Source organism: Phalangium opilio, unplaced genomic scaffold (assembly GCF_054372755.1).
Source record: "Phalangium opilio isolate 3A_F unplaced genomic scaffold, DU_Popi_V2 ptg000082l_1, whole genome shotgun sequence".
Lineage (NCBI taxonomy): Eukaryota > Metazoa > Arthropoda > Arachnida > Opiliones > Phalangiidae > Phalangium > Phalangium opilio.
Window position 1 is genome coordinate 8,839,362 of NW_028324189.1, and position 16,206 is coordinate 8,855,567.

Here is a 16,206-nt window from a genome sequence, read left to right on the forward strand (position 1 = left end):
CCATACCAACAACGAGGAAGGGAAAGATTTATCTTTACTTTACTAATGACCCATCAATTAAACTTGTACTAGAAAAAAAAAAAAAGAAACTAAACTAAATAATGATGATAACATATTAAAAAGGGTATACTGTATACGAGCGTCTACAGAAGTTTTCAAAAAGCAAATTTCACATTCATTTTTCGTGGATAATTTTTAGAATTTTATCATCAAAGAGATTTATTTTGAAAGAAGAATATCGATGGTATGGGGAGAATCTAGAAAGCTCGCGCGACCGTAACCAATATTGGAAATGAGATACATAGATACGACGAATACTACGAAAAGTTCCTTAAATTACTTCCATCAGAAGATTAATTTGATAGTTTTAGTAGATATTTCTAATATAACTCTGAGTGAAAAAGCAATGAGATATGAAGAAGTTATATCTAGTTTATTAGGGAGAAGTTATCAGATGTCTAAGTATTCGCGCGCCATAATCCTAGTCCCCCTTTCAAAATACAAGGGGGACGTAAAAGGAGGAAGGGGTATTTCGTCTCTCCTCAGTCGGAAAGTACTGAATTTTCGTCATTCGCGTCGCTCTGACGCGAGTTTTCAAGAACCAATGAGATGCTGGTTGTAATTTAGAGGCGGGGATTAACTCCGGACCTATACGTTTGGACTGGAGATAAAGCTGGAAATGTGGCGAATTTATACCTTCTCCCTAATAAACTAGATATAACTTCTTGGTGATATATTGTGTTAGAAAAATTGCAATATTGAAACCTAGGAAACTGGGTTTACAATTTAAAAATCAATACGACGTCATTGATCACAACAATGCTCAAAAAATAGGTGATTAATAAAAATGTTTAGTTTGGTCAACTCGCAGTAGAACCTACTGCCGAAAAGACAGTCCTGTTATTGTACTTGAACGGAATGCACCTCTAAAAATCCGTTATTTTAAACTTAGAATTACGAATCACTATATAATAATATTTCTCATATCTATGAATTTATCGCGCGTACCACGTTTGGGAGTTAAAAAAAAACATCCCGGTGTTTTTGACCATAAAATAAAATAAAATTGGCAATCCCCTGATTTTTTCTCCTCTCTCCATCATCCTATTATTTTAAGCTTAAAGCTTACCGCGTTTCAAGCTACATTCAAGCTAGGTAAAGATACATCTACAATAGCTTCCGTAATAGTACCAACTCCTAATGAAACTTAACCAAGTCCGGGGGCGGAATCAATACAAAATGACCAGTGGTCGAAAACTTTTCGTATACAGGGGGGAAGGAGGAAAGGATTTTTTTGTTGTTGAATAATGCAACGTGTTTCGTCCGGTGTACATTGGACACGTTCGTTTTGTAACTGCGAGTCTTGCCCCTTGGATTTTCTCTTCTTTTTTTTAATTTTACACGTAATTTTAATTACGGTAAAATTTAAGAAACGGCACCAAAACCCCTGTCCCTGTCCCTGTCCCTGTCCCTGTGCCGGACGCGTCCGCGAAACGAACGCTTACGATAAAGCTTTGTCCACATTGAACTCGCGTTCGCGTGTTCGCGCCTTCGTCTATTCGCATCTTCGCAACAGATCACGAAAAAAATTTGCACTTCTGTTCTGATACACGCAAAAAATTTGCTTTTCCCATTCTAAGAGCCAATAAAGTTTGAGCAATCATTGCGCCATCTGCCCTTCTCCATCGACGTTGTCCAAAGATTAAAACGAAACTAATCGCCCCTGCCTTCCTCTCGTCTGTGATTGGTGCTTTTCTCGCGAAGGCGCGAAATTCTTGGCCTAGTTGCAAGAAATTTGTATCTTCGCGAGTTGAGGACGCAAAGTAGCGAAAACCCAATGTGGACAGTAACGCGATCTTTCAAACAAGCAAAGCGAAGATGCGAACTCGCAAAATGTGTCAGTCTGGACAGGCCTTAAGAGAGGGAAACCGGTCGCGTCCGCGAAACGTACGCTTACGATGAGAGAGAGAGATCGCTAGCGTACGCGGTGGCGATACGAAGCTCCGCGTAGAGAGAGAACTGCCTGCCTGGTATATTAGTGAGAGGGGGAAGAGGGAGAGGGGGCATCCCGCTCGGAGAGAGAGGAAAGAAAGGTAGTTTAAATCTCGCGGGCTTTTTTGAGTGAAGGGAAACAAGATGATAATTTTCGTGCACTACTGCACTTTGTGCGCGTGATACATCAGAGATTATGCTGGATGGTTAGGTTAGGTTTCGTAAAATAGAGGGGACGCTTTACGGTCATAGTGATTTCTGGTTTAGGGGATCCAGGATTTTGTTTAAATACATTATTTGATTCGTATGGTTTTTAAAAATTATACTTTAGTGGGGTGCACAATTTAGTTTCATTAATATTATTTGAAATGTGACGTTATTAGAAATTAAAGGGATACACGATTGTGTTTCAGAAATGTTTTTAGTTGTACGATTTATTGGAAATCAACTATACGGGGGGTCACGTGAGCCGTGTATTAGTGAGAGGGGGAAGAGGGAGAGGGGGCATCCCGCTCGGAGAGAGAGGAAAGAAAGGTAGTTTAAATCTCGCGGGCTTTTTTGAGTGAAGGGAAACAAGATGATAATTTTCGTGCAATTTTCGTGCACTACTGCACTTTGTGCGCGTGATACATCAGAGATTATGCTGGATGGTTAGGTTAGGTTTCGTAAAATAGAGGGGACGCTTTACGGTCATAGTGATTTCTGGTTTAGGGGATCCAGGATTTTGTTTAAATACATTATTTGATTCGTATGGTTTTTAAAAATTATACTTTAGTGGGGTGCACAATTTAGTTTCATTAATATTATTTGAAATGTGACGTTATTAGAAATTAAAGGGATACACGATTGTGTTTCAGAAATGTTTTTAGTTGTCAACTATACGGGGGGTCACGTGAGCCGTGTAAAATTACTATTAAGGCCCAGCCCTTGGGCCATCTTGTTACCTAACTAAAGCCCCGGGAAATTCAATCCCTAGTTTATTTCAAGAATGACTTAACTCCATGTGTAATCCGAAGTAAAACTCCCAAAGTTACCTGAAACTTAAAACAAAATCGCTCCAAGAACTCTGATAGGCATTTATTTTTTGGGGGTTCATGTAAGCTATAAAATTGGCTCCGGTAGTCGAGGCGATACGTGCGCCATGTTGAAAGGGGCCAAGTATAAGCCCCTAGTATATTTGGGAAGAACTTACAGCATGAATTAAACTAATTTCTTTATGAATCTATATCTATATAAATCAAAGTCCTGACTGACTGACTGTCTGATAATCAACGCTAAGCCCAAACCGCTTGCCCTAGAAGGCTGAAAATTTGCAGGAACGTTACTCATAAGTAGTAGGTGCGTACTAAGAAAGATTTTTCCAATCCGCCGCCATCTTAATAAATGGCGCCTATAAATGTAAAAAATCTTCTCTGTGCAACAAAGTCCGCGCGTTTCAACCGATTTCACAAATATTTAGTACACTGGTGTCCTTTAACCTCTAGACCGGCTGAAAGGTCTTTTGGGTTCGATTTGTTGCCATCTTTTTAAATGGCGGCCAGAAATTTAAAAACCCTTCTTTATGGAATAATGTCCGCGTGAAAAGTAATAAAAAATGTCCCGACGGGCTGACGGGCAACGCCGAGTGCCTTCGCTCCTAGGGTGCTACAAAGTTATTAGTCATCAGTAAAATCTGCCCATTCTTTATATCATTTTGATGGAAGTTCTTATTACACGCGAGCGACGCCGCGGGTAACAGCTAGTATAACCATAAAATCACAAGCAATGTTACAGAAAAAGAAAATCTTAATTATTCATGGTAGAATTTAGTAAATTTACTTTTATCGCAATCTATAGTCGACTGTGATTGGCTTACGTGACGCGCCCTAGATTTTCTCTCTGTATATGTATGTACCTTTAATGGAAGTTTGTTTAAATAAGCTATAAATTGGCCTATCCTATATCATTCCCGTATAGTTATCCCTAGTTCTCTCTCTCTCAGTCTAGATTTACCTTATCAACTGGCAATCTGATTCTGATGCAACATGCAACGTATTTACTAGTGTCTCCGAAATATATGGGTAAATTTTCAAAGTGCAATAATAATTAGACCCCGGTCACAAACGTGTCGTGTACTCCAACTTGAGAATTTAAAGAAATATTTTTCAAAGATAACGAACTAAACGTTTAGGCTTAACTATAAAATTTCCTTCCAGATTGAATCGAGTTTTATGTGCAAAGATCTTGGAAATATTATTATATCGAGTTTCCCTAAGGAATTATATGGCTTATTTCCTTCCCAGAAGTGAATTAAGTTAAAGTTACTATTCTCAGGAATACTGTTTATCACTGTTTAACATTCCTATTTCTGGACAAACACTTTTTTCAGGACTAACATTTAAAAAATGAGAAGTGCTTCGAGTTGGCGGTACTGAAGATTGCTGCTACGAGAATTTTTAACCCTTTTAGATCTTGCTTGTCCGTCGATGAGTTTTATGACAATTTGAAAATTCCTTGACTTTTCATGACATTTTCAAATTTTAATGAGTTTTCCATGCAGGTTTCTCATGTACTGTGCTCATATAAATAACCCGAGTTTTAAATGATCCTACAAGGCTAAAAAATTTAATATAATGAGGGTTTTTTAAATTCGATCCACTTTATAAGATAACTTTGCCTTCACTCACTTCCTAATTTTTGAACTGCGGAAAAAGTTTCCGAAAATTTGGTGAAGGTTGCTGTCAAAAACTAAATTTTGAAAAGCTTCCAACATTCTCACTCTCATTAAAAAATAAATAAATTGGGAATTTATTAATTTTGCTTCGCTAATTTCTCCGCTATACTTTCAAATATCAAGTGGTTAAGGAAATTCTCTGGCATCTCCAATTCTGAAGGGTTGAAGTGCAAAAGGGGAAAAATGTAGTCTTGTCTGGGAAATCTAGCCCCTGGCTTTTTAAAATAAAAATTTCAGGATTGAAAGGTCAAAGGAAAGTGATGGAACTAATTAAAATAAAAAAAAAATTCAAAGAGAAATTTACTTTATTTTTTAACCGATTTTTAAAAACGAACCGTAATTAAAAAAAGAACGTATTTTTTTACCCACAGGTTTTATGATGGAATTTACGTAATAAATGAACCGAACTAAGAGGTATACAAGAACCCAAATAATGCCTAAGAAGGTTCTTAAAATTATACAAATTTTTTCTCTGTTTTTAATTGAAACTACTATTTAGTAGTTAATAAAACTTTACTATGAACTATCAGAAACATTTAATTTTTATTTGAGTTGGTGCGCCTCTTCGGGCTGTGACTACACATTTTCTGAAGTCGATATGCAACGGAAATTCCCTGATTTTTAGGACAATTTTCAAATTCCCTGACTTTTTACACCCTTTTTCAAATTCCCTGACTTTCTACACCCTTTTTCAAATTCCCTGACTTTTTACACCCTTTTTCAAATTCCCTGACTTTTTACACCCTTTTTCAAATTCCCTGACTTTTTACACCCTTTTTCAAATTCCCTGACTTTTTACACCCTTTTTCAAATTCCCTGACTTTTTACACCCTTTTTCAAATTCCCTGACTTTTCCAGGTTTTCCAGGATTTCCAGGCATACCGTGGCAACCCTGGGGTACGAATAGACATTTTTCGTTTCCAGTATCTCATACGGGTCGTCAGGGAGGGATAGAAGTCACGTGACTTGACGTCAATATTGGCAGTCTAAATTGTAATTTCCAAATCTGACGACTTCCAATATTGTCATCAGAACCGAGGGTAACGTCAGGACAGGAATCATTTCGCCAGGAAAACCTTAATATTGGGAGTAAGGGGGGATCAGAGATGACAGTCCAATTACATCTTTAAATGTTGTCGAGATTTACGAGTGTTCTGGCGCAAACCTTATGACGCTTTGCACCTTAAATTTATTATCATATATTTAGGAACAAAAGATAATTTTTGAAATTTTCGGAGTAAACAACTTTAAAGGCGACCTTTAATGAGTGAGACAAAAGAGATGGGGTGATTTTAGAACGGCGTTGATGACGAAAATAACGTAAGAGGGTGTAGAGAGAGAGTGTATGTTCCCTTTTATCATGTTCCTGATCCCATTATTCTAAACCTCAGGCACGTTCCCGCCAACACGCAAATCCGCAAAATTATCAGACGCGATTCCTCGCGCTCACGCCAACCTCTCCAACGAAAGAGAGAGAGAGAGAGAGAGAGAGAGAGAGAGAGAGAGAGAGAGAGAGAGAGAGAGAGAGAGAGAGAGAGAGAGAGAGAGAGAGAGAGAGAGAGAGAGAGATAGAGAGAGAGAGAAGGGGAAGCGAAAATTTTAATTGTTACGCAAATAAGATGAAAATCAACCAATAGGAAATCTTCAATTATTATCCAGGAAGAAATTATAAATCAAAGAGAATGCCCTAAGTGATGTGCTTCAAATATAAAAATATGATAAAATTAAAGTAAGGGTGAATGACTTTTAACTTTAACTAGCACTGTTAAAAACCATAGAAAGTCACAGATAGTTCTCAAAAATTTATTCAATTTCTGTGACGTACGAAATCACTATAGCCAGTGATTGGACAATTTGTAATAAAATCGCTTTCTCAATGATTTGTTGAGAAAAATAGCTGTATGTACTCCCACTATTGCTTAAAATATCTATATCAAATGGCGGCCAGAAACTTAAAAACCCTTCTTTATGGAATAATGTCCTCGTGAAAAGTAATAAAAAATGACCCGACGGGCTGACGGGTAACGCCGAGTGCCTTCGCTCCTAGGGTGCTACAAAAATATCTATCTTTATCTAAAATCTACCCATGTTCCTTTCTATATTTTGATGGAAGTTCTTATTACACGCGATCTATTTTCACATGACCTTTGACACGCCTAGTAACAGACGGGTTTTAATTCAGCCGCTCTTCTATAGCAAATAAAATCCTCAGACATCTTTTATCGGAAAAGGTAAGGTTAAAACTTCCGTAACGAAGGTTCTAAGAGGCAAGCTCTTCTCTTCCCCATGGTGACTATATCCTCGAATAGGGATTTATAATACTGAGGAACATTCTATTTATTTTATCTCTGGCGAACAATTCATTTCCTTCATCCCCTACCTCAATAACCTCGAGTACACATTGGGCTCCGTACATCCTCGTACCATATCCACCTTACAATACGAATAAAACCTCAATTCAAGCAAAAATTAACCTAGACTAAGGTTGTAATATCATTGCATTTTCCAAAGGAAACCGATTGATACTGATGGACGGTGTATATCGGCGGGGAAAAAAAACGTATGGCAAAAGAAAAGAAGGCGCGGGGAGCAAAAGTGCAAATAACGGTGATCTCTGTAAGATTACTTTATTGCCATTGCTGCTAGTCTCCCATATACCATCAAGGTTAATGAAATAAGATGGTTGAGGAATACGTATGGTTCGTGTTAGACCTCTCTGGGAAGTGGATGACGTAGGAGGCTAGGGTTTCATTTACGTTACCATCTTCATACTGAGCCCTAATTCCTTAAAGTTAATCGCTCGTAGGCAGATGGATAAGAAACACGATTTTCCTTAACCATTCTGTTCTATGGATATTTGCAGTTTTCCATCGCTGCCTATACTGGAATGAAGGGCAAAGAAATGGGTCCCGAAAAGAAAAGAAGAAGAAGTAGAAAAAAAGTCAAGAAAAGCTCGGGAGATAGATAATAGGCTGAATCGTCTTAGCCCGGTGTCTATTGACCCAGAAAAATCCAATAAGGAAGCGCGAGAATTAAGAAGGGGGTCTAAAACAAAGCTTTGTTAGTCCCGAGTAAACTCGTTCCAATTATTGCGGTCTAGTCCGTTGTCTTAGTCAGAAAGCCAAAAGGAAACGTTTACCCAAAGATATAACCCTATCCAATGCCTTTTACCATTGACCATAAGCGCGTGCACCATGGTAACTCTCGTAACCATGGATGATGGCCCATACAGACCCATCACCCTTCTTTCATATGGTACAATATTGCCCCAACCGTTGCCCAGTGTCAACGACTCTCAGCAATTGGAATTTGGTCGTTTTGGGTTCGACTCTATCTTAAGCCCACTTCAGACAAGTAAACTTCCAAACTTAACTATTCAGTAAAAAAATGGTGATTCTCCCATTGTCATTACTCCATTGGACTGGTTTAAAAAGGTTACTATAGAACAGTTAAAAAATGGATCACAATCAACCTTTTTCTCCCCCATTGTTATACTCTATCGGACTGGTTTTATGAACCCGAACGAATCTGAAAGCCCAAGCCAGGATTCCCTTATACGCTAAGTCACCTAAACGCCTTCATTACTTTATAGTTCCTCAAAACAAACCCTATACCTAGCCTAGATACAGTTTTCACCGAACAGAAGCTCGAATTATGAGAATACCGAGTAGAATTCATGGACATTCTCGACGTTAAACCATCAACATAAGGCTAATTCAAGAACGGAGCCAATCAAACCTGCGGGGCTATAATTGCTCCTGCACGTATGATCGAAGCGACTCAACCGATAGAGAATGGTATAGCAACGGAGAATTCTCTCTCTCTCTCTCTCTCTCTCTCTCTCTCTCTCTCTCTCTCTATTCTTGATACAAACTGTTGCGATTTAGCCAACAGGCATTCGGCAAGCAATACAAAGTACAAGCGATATAGAAGCCAAGGCCTAGTAAACACTCCTCGTTTGGCGATACTACAGTTTCGAGCAGTTTGTGCACGGTCACTGATTTACTCTCTGAAGTTTTAGGGGGGATGCGCTATAGGACCAAGGCCTAAATATAGATGAAGGCCATCCATACAAAGCTTTATCAATTTGGAAACAGTCAAACCGGGGGCTTATTAGATCGTGCGAGCGGATTAAGCTATACCCCTTCTCATTGCGCGTTAATTTTACGGCAGAGAGAGCCTACTCTACCACTCCCTTTTAGCTTAACAATTCCTTAAAGCGGAAGTTGATTAAATAGACAATATCAAACACTAAATACCACAGATCCTTTTTGAATTAGAACATTATAAAAACTTAATTAAGAAAAAATGTTTGCAAATTTTTTTTTCTGGGGAATGCATGCGTTCCAATAGCCAACTTCGGTTTAATGAACTTCTGGTAGTGGTGAGTAGAACTTCCCGAGCAAGAAATTGTTTTAACGAGATCTCTCGGACAATGTTGTTACTAAAATGGGATTGCATCGGGGAGAGGGATGGGATAAAGCTGGTGGAGCTTAGAAAACCCCTAATCTCATTAACAAAACTATATTCCCCTAGTTTAAAGCCAACTCTAGCTCTAACAACTTATTGTATCTCGTAAAGGTTTAAATTCAGTTATAACATTACATAACATAATGTACAATAGACTAAATAATACACGAGAAATTTAGAAGCTCGCCTGATGCAAAGACTATAACGTTTTCCATTGTATTTCACGTTGAATTTCTTGTCTTAAATGGGTCACTCCCTGATATTACAATGACTTTGAAACAAGCTGTATAACAAAACTGTATTAAATCTATTCAACTCCAAAACGGTAACGTTTTAGTGCGTAGTTTTGAGAACGATTAGGCTTAACTTTCGGTTCCCAAAATTCATTTCAGGCTCACTGTTTACAGAATGAAGCAAATCTGTATACAGAATAAGGTAATATCAAGAAGTGATATCTAGTTTATTAGGGAGAAGGTATAAATTCGCCACATTTCCAGCTTTATCTCCAGTCCAAACGTAGGTCCAGAGTTAATCCCCGCCTCTAAATTACAACCAGCATCTCATTGGTTCTTGAAAACTCACGTCAGCGCGTCGCAAATGACGAAAATTACGTATATTTTCCGACTGAGGAGTGGCGAAATAGCCCTTCCTCCTTTTAGGTCCCACTTAATTGCATTTTGAAAGGGGGACTGGGACTATGGCGCGCGAATACTTAGGCATCTTATACCTTATCCCAAACAAACTAGATATCACTTCCATAACTTAATCGAATATCTAAGGAAATGTGTAAGGTTAATTTCGAAATATGGAAGTAAAAAACGTTAAAGCGATTTAGAAAAGTCTAGCCAAGGCTTAGGAGTAAACAAAACCCCCTCATCACCTCGTTTTTACAAGCCTTTAAATATAGCGTGGCATTGAAAATGCAATAAAAATTAAGTGTTGTAGGGGTCAAGTCAATTTCGCGTGACAAGCGCGTTGGTCAAACACGCAAACACTCATTTCGTATTTATCTTTTAAAAAAAGGCGGGGGAATGTATGTACGAGGCAACTCCACGCCGAAATCATTACTGTAAAACAACAATACAAACTTCCAGCCTTCCTAAGTACTCCGCGTGGTATAGAAAGGTAAAAAAAAATCAATGACCAACAAAAAAGCATTCGACATGTATGTAAAGCCTTCGTGTTGAGGAAACTAACACAATTTTCCCATTTGCCAAAGTGGACCAAAGGTTATATTCCCCTCTCTTATTGCTACGACCACCGCATCAACCTCCTTTAATTATTCTCAATGGAAAAAAGAAGGGACTGGACACTTCAACTCATAAAATATAATAATGACGCGATCTAAATGATATCAACAGTGGAACGGATCACTAATTATGATTAAAATGATGCAGTAATCGGGCTCATAACAAATGCCAGACCTTTAATTGACACAGAATATGACGCCAAAGCTATAGAAATAAGAATGGCGGATGAGATTTCACTAGTAGTACAGAGACATTGTATTAAAAGTAAGTGTTAGACTGATCTATTTTCTATAGTACAAAGTTTTTCCTCGGATAATACTGGAAGTGGAAAACCGGCAGCTTCAATATTTTATATTTAAATGTGGAATTTCCACGAGACAAGTGTTCGACCTCTTTTCAGTATTTCTTAAGGCTTTAAACAGCAGTACTCTTTCACTTTAACTCGCACGCGGCTTTAGTGGAAAGCGTGGAATCCTGGGAAGGTTTGAAGATTGACCCTTCCTCTCCCTCTAAGGTACTGTTATGCCTTAGAAGGAATAAAACTGCTGGTGCTCCTTTCAATAATTAAGTCTGCCCTTTTCAGCTTGTTGCTAACAAAGTAACAGGTTGTCTAGCCGCGTACACACACGCTTCCCTTTTGTTCTCCCTCCCCCCTTCCATAGTGCTTTTCTCAGGTATAGGTAAGTGCGTGACACGAGAAAATACGAGCCGTCGGACCTTTTGACGTTGTCGGGTCACGCGAATTGCTAAACTGCTAAATTCCCTTTTGTGTTCCAGCGAATGCCGTTGGCGGGGAAATTTCTCAAAGAAGGTGAGGTCAAGAAGCGATATCTAGTTTAGTAGGGAGAAGGTATAAGATGCCTAAGTATTTACGCGCCATAGTCCCACTCCCCCTTTCAAAATACAAGGGGGGACGTAAAAAGAGGCCGGGCTATTTCGCTGCCTCTCCTCAGTCGGAAAATACGTAATTTTCGTCATTCGCGTCGCGCCCACGTGAGTTTTCAAGAACAAATGAGATGCTGGCTGGTTGTAATTTAGAGGCGGGATTAACTCCAGACCTATATTTGGACTGGGGATGAAGCTGGAAATGTGGCGAATTTATACCTTCTCCCTAGTAAACTAGATATCGCTACTTGGTGAGGTGGCGCGAGATGTTTTCTTTTTACTGCATTGGCAAGTTGTAGGGCGCCAAAACACGAATTATTATATAAATTGGCCTTATTTCATTCTACTCGCTATATCAATAACAAAAGCGTTATAGAGAAATTGAGAGGTTTTTAGCATTAATAGGGAGTCAGCACAAGCTCGGTCGTGACGTCATAATTTTTGAAAATTAAATATCGCGGGGCGAATGAAAGTGCCATCTAGTAGATTTTATTTTTCATTTTTATCCTTTACGAGGTCCGCCATGATTGCGGAGCGAAGCTATTTGTTAACTGGGGAGAAATCCGAGTTACTCGCGTTAAAATGGTTAGGACGTGTTGTTTAAAAAGTTTTACAAGTATTAGCACGAAAGAGAAACTAAGTTTCTTCAGCATACCATGTGTGATAACTAACCAAGGTGAAAATATCAAAGAATTATCCTTGAAACGGCGTCATCTGTGGCTGAAAAAGCTAAGCCTTGGACCCGATTCAATATCGAAACATTCAAGAGTTTGTGCTAAACATTTCCTCTCTGGTTTGAAAACTTTGTCTAATTTGAATCTTAATTAATATTATGTGGGTAAATCATTTAAATTTTTAATTTAGGCGCACCTTCCCAGCTATATGATGAAACGAATCCAGACTTAATTCTTGGGGCCCTTTTGAAATTGTGCTTACAGCATGCTTACAGACTGATTGTCCCATATAAAATGTCCTATAATTTTTCAAATCGTCCAATAAAGTCCTATATTTTCAAGATTTCAAAGTAATTAGTTATAATCCCAGCTGCATGACGTTTTAGAATTAGTGCTATCACGTTTGGTCAGATAAAAAAATCGCGGACCTCGCTCCGCTCGCTCAAAAGTTTTTTATCTTTAGTTCTCACATAATTGAATTTATACGATTTTCTAAGGTTTTTATATTAAATGATAACAATTACTTTGCATTCTGAACTGCACTCAAAAATAGCACAATTGAATGTCGCCTCAGACTTTTCATTTAAATATCGAAGCCCACAGATTGAACCGAATTATAGCACAGACCTTTAAAATATTTTTCATTATAAAAGAGAGTTTTGAAAATCTGTCATCTCTGAAAAACATTTCTTCCTACCTGACCCTTTTAAATAACTTGATTTGGTCATTTTCACTCACTTGGGTGTCTTTCTGCCGAGGGGTCGGACTTTTTTGTATTTAATCAACAATAAATAGTAAACAAAAAATTGACTTGACTTGGCCCAAAAATTAAAAATTGACTTGAAGTAGTAAACAAAAAATTAAAAATTGACTTGAAGTAGTAAACAAAACATTAAAAATTGACTTGAAGTAGTAAACAAAAAATTAAAAATTGACTTGGCCCAAAAATTAATTTTAAATTAACATTTAAGTGCTTTTGGCTTTCTTTGATCGAGTGACCTTCGTTTTACATTTCTCAGCGCGAACGATTTTTCTGCACTATTTTGACCATTCAAATAAGTAAAATCTTTTTTCTTAAGAAGGGCCAATTTTCTTAATAAAATTTATCTTTTCTCTGTATCTTTTCTTAACTTCTTCATTTAAACTCTCATAATAGCTTAACTAGCCCGACTTTGCATTCAAAGTAGCGACCTCCAATATGATCACGCCGCTCCACAAAGATGGCGGCTCAAAAGAAATTCAAATTTCGGCAAATTTGTAGCACTGCTTTAAGAGATGGCGCTAGCGTACTCTTAAACTATGACGTAGGCCGAATTTTTTTTAGTCTATAAGTGCTGACTCCCTATAACTGTAAAAAAGAAGTAACCGAGGCTTAGTTGAATGTTTTGAGCTTTACCTAGAGACTAGATTCTTCACCGTGGCAACCTGTTGCTACCGTAACGACGGTGTTCCGAACTGTTTAAAGGCAAATTGGGGGGAGAGGAAAATTCTTCGTCAACCTTAAGGGTTCTAGGAAACAAAAGATATTCGAACGAACCAGATCTAAAGGCGTTTTACACGAGTTACATTGAAGAGAAGGGCCAGCGAGCGTTCCTCAATTGTCGTTGGCTGGTCGCGTGTCTCCCAAAAGGAGAAAGTATACATGGAAGAGAGGAAAAGGGCGCGAAAATTTCCCGCCCGGGTGACAAAGAGCGCGCCCCCGAGTCGATCCCGTAATTACAAATCCACAGCTCTCACTCACTCTTTTGTGTTCATACGTATAGCGGGGAAATATACACAATGTCGCCAGGGGAATGGTAAACACGAAAATGCGCGCGCGCTATTGTACATTGTATAAAATGAAGTTGGCCAAGCATTTAGGCCCTTAGGGTATCGTCTAAGTTTAAGATCTGCAGACGCCATCCAGGGAAGGGTGATGGAGATGATTTCCCGCGCTCTTTGTAAACTTCCAGGCAATGCCAGATTTCAAATGTACATACGAAAAGAATTTCCCGCCAATATCTCCGCCGTTCTTCTCCCACGCGCTCCTTACAATCTCTTAGCAGGTGCAATCCCGCGTAAAAAATAAATACCTTGTCTCAATTTTACGATTTCTGATTGGTTGACAAGGGAATTTAAAACTCGCGTGTCAAACAAATATCGAAAAATACTTTCGTCGTCGAATTTGTTTACTTACAACTTCCCCTTTGTGTTTACGCAATACGAGTATAGTGTAAACAAACTATACGAAATTTGTCGAAACTTGCTGTTAACTTGTAAGTTTGCATGTTGAAAATTTGTTTAAAATTCAAACAAGAGCCTGGTTATGAAGGTAACAAGGTTTTCGATCAGAATAAATTAATAACCCTAACTGCAACTATGTTTAGTTGTAATCTATGATATATTCATGCTTGAATTGAACACGCTCGGGGTAAAAGCGCCTGAGAGGAAATGGAATTGCTTCACATCACCTGATCCGAGCCCATCCGTCTAATTAATCCACTCAAAACGAGGGTCCGCCCCTATTCCAGGCTTATACGTTTCCTTTTTGCCGCGATTGCTCTAAAGAGTCTAAAGGTTTCCCTTATATCCTATTGGTCTATACGAAACGGTGTCCGCTAGACGATAAAATATCACCCTTCAGGGATTACGGGTCCTCTAATAGCTACTTCTCATAGTCTATAAGACCCTATACCATCCTTTGGGGGTATCAAAAGTAGTCCAGAGTAAGAAGAAATGAAGGAAATTTAACCGTTCTCTCAAAACACCCATGAACGTGCGCAGGGACACTCGGGTCCTTCAAGGGAATTGACCCATCAAGACCTTGTTGGTATTTCCCAAACAGTACAATCCAATATTTATAACAATAATAAATTGAATATAAAACTACTTACAGTTCAAATGTTCGAGGAGATCTTGTGGTTCAGAAGTTATAACCTATAGGTTCAATGACCCTGTAAAAGATAAAATGAAATTTCCTGATTAATTTAATTAATAATTATTAATTTATAATCAAACATCGTATTTCTTAAGCCTTGATTATATTTGTAAAAACCTAGCTAGCTACAACTTGCACTATCTTACTCTTAGTAACCTCTAACCCACGTCTTCCCGAATTTCTGTGATGGCCATGATTCAGTGAGTTAGGCCTAACCTTGCAGACTCTTCCAATTTCATCCAGGGTCATTCCCCAGGGATATTTTTGTAAGGGAGCTAAGGTAGGTTCAAGCCATATCCTTATGTCTTGGTGCGGTGTTATCTTAAAGAGAGCGAGGAACAACTTCTAAAAGCAGAAGAAATCCCTCCTCAATTAGAACCGCCTTGGGGAATTTCACAGACCCATGGCCAGCATTATGCCTAGCCAATACGAAACTGAGCAAGCACGTGCTGAAAATTCCAAAAAAAGAAGCATTTTCCACTAACTAACTTTAAACCTCGTAAAAAGTATCTTTAAAACTTTTAACTATATCATTTTGCTTACATAAAAACGGTTTAGTTTAGTAATGAACTGTCACAATTGTTGTAACACAATTTTGTAACGTATTAACTTGCTTCATTCGTTGTAAATATGAGTATTATGCGCAATACTGCTATTTTCAACAATAAATGGATAAATAAATCTAAACAACGTTTGTGCACAGGCAAATAACAAAACAGGGGAAGCTGAAGCGTAAGAATACTCAATGTTAAAACACCATAAGAAAGTAGTGTTTATCAACAAGAGTACAGTTTCGGTTGGCGTATTAAATATTTTATAAAATCAGCGAATCATCCACGGACCCCCTTTCCAACATCCAGGAAGAATCTACAAACAAGGATTCTATAGATTTATCGAAAATCCACACCCATCTTTCTCTCTCTCTCTCTCTCTCTCTCTCTCTCTCTCTCTCTCTCTCTCTCTCGCTCTGGCCTTTCTTGTGCATGACGTATACGTAGGAGCGAGACGTAAATTTATCGATCGAACGGTTAAGCCTGGACTCTACTTGGGCCGGGCGCCCTGCCCTACTCTAAAAGAGCTCGGTGATTGATGAAGGTATCGCCCATCCTGCTGGCGCAATCGTCCGAGTCAGTGCAGGGTGCAGTCCGGAACTATGCCTTGCCAAGGGCACGACACGGATTGCGCCAAACCTTACCCTGACATTGCAACACTGACGAGCTAAAGAGATATTAAACGAAGCTAGATCACAGGAAACTTGATAACATATCTTTAACGAGCTCGAATCAAGCAAAGTTTCTGTTTCAC

The 16,206-nt window shown here is 38.5% G+C and overlaps 2 long non-coding RNA genes across 2 annotated transcripts in view; one reads left to right on the forward strand and one right to left on the reverse strand.

The window, feature by feature from the left end:
• The window catches only part of LOC149651432 (uncharacterized), a 260,536-nt gene that overhangs the window by 210,140 nt on the left and 34,190 nt on the right, over window positions 1-16,206 (reverse strand). The window contains exon 2 of the long non-coding RNA XR_016371214.1: window positions 14,858-14,917. This is a non-coding gene — a long non-coding RNA (uncharacterized LOC149651432). The remainder of the gene's footprint in view (window positions 1-14,857; window positions 14,918-16,206) is intronic.
• On the forward strand, window positions 11,707-12,794 carry LOC149651440 (uncharacterized). Its single transcript, XR_016371198.1, has 2 exons — window positions 11,707-12,103; window positions 12,175-12,794. It is a non-coding gene; the product is annotated as an uncharacterized LOC149651440 (long non-coding RNA).